At 37.0% G+C, this 1,320-nt stretch overlaps 1 non-coding gene across 1 annotated transcript; it reads right to left on the bottom strand.

Annotated features, from left to right (window-relative positions):
- Positions 1–862: 862 nt before the first annotated feature.
- On the bottom strand, positions 863–970 carry LOC112787082 (small nucleolar RNA R71). The gene has a single exon (XR_003194517.1). It is a non-coding gene; the product is annotated as a small nucleolar RNA R71 (small nucleolar RNA).
- Between the last annotated feature and the right edge of the window lie 350 nt (positions 971–1,320).

Raw genomic sequence — 1,320 nt, 5'->3', positions numbered from 1 at the left:
TTTTTCAAAATTTATTTTTAATTAACTAATTATTTTAATTTTTGATTTTTATTTTCGAAAATTTCTAACCTTTTTCAAAAACTATTTTTGAAAATCACTAACTCTTTTTCAAAAATAATTTTTGAAAATTCTCTCCCTCTCTCATCTTATTCTATTTATTTATTCATCTACTAACATCTCTTCCTCACATTACTCACCAAATTCGAACCCCCTCTTCTATCTGTGCTCGAATTTTTTTCTTCCTCTCCTCTTCTACTAATAATAAGAAACCTCTTTACTGTGACATAGAGGATTCCTCTTCTTTTCTTTTTCTCTTCTCTTTCTTATGAGCAGGGACAAAGAAAAAGGCATTCTTGTTGAAGCTGATCCAGAACCTGAAAGGACTCTGAAGAGAAAACTAAGAGAAGCTAAATTACAACAATCCAGAGACAACCTTATTGAAAATTTCGAACAAGTAAAGGAGATGGCAGCCGAACCCAACAACAATAATGCAAGCAGAATGCTTGGTGCCTTTACTGCACCTAATTCCAATTTACATGGAAGAAGCATCTCCATTCCTACCATTGGAACAAACAATTTTGAGCTGAAACCTCAGCTAGTTTCTCTGATGCAACAAAACTGCAAGTTTCATGGACTTCCATCTGAAGATCCTTTTCAGTTCTTTACTGAATTCTTGCAGATCTGTGATACTGTTAAGACGAATGGAGTAAATCCTGAAGTCTACAGGCTCATGCTTTTCCCTTTTTCTGTAAGAGACAGAGCTAGAATATGGTTGGACTCTCAACCTAAAGACAGTCTGAACTCTTGGGATAAGCTGGTCACGGCTTTCTTAGCCAAGTTCTTTCCTCCTCAAAAGCTGAGCAAGCTTAGAGTGGATGTTCAAACCTTCAAACAAAAAGATGGTGAATCCCTCTATGAAGCTTGGGAAAGATACAAACAGTTGACCAAAAACTGTCCTTCTGACATGCTTTCAGAATGGACCATCCTGGATATATTCTATGATGGTTTATCTGAGCTATCAAAGATGTCATTGGATACTTCTGCAGGTGGATCCATTCACCTAAAGAAAACGCATGCAGAAGCTCAAGAACTCATTGACATGGTTGCTAATAACCAGTTCATGTACACTTCTGAGAGGAATCCTGTGAGTAATGGGATGCCTATGAAGAAGGGAGTTCTTGAAATTGATACTCTGAATGCCATACTGGCTCAGAATAAAATATTGACTCAGCAAGTCAATATGATTTCTCAGAGTCTGAATGGAATGCAAGCTGCATCCAACAGTACTCAAGAGGCATCTTCTGAGGAAGAAGCTTATGA

This window comes from Arachis hypogaea, chromosome 20, assembly GCF_003086295.3.
Source record: "Arachis hypogaea cultivar Tifrunner chromosome 20, arahy.Tifrunner.gnm2.J5K5, whole genome shotgun sequence".
Taxonomy (NCBI): Eukaryota; Viridiplantae; Streptophyta; class Magnoliopsida; order Fabales; family Fabaceae; genus Arachis; species Arachis hypogaea.
This window is presented reverse-complemented; position numbering and strand designations above follow the sequence as displayed.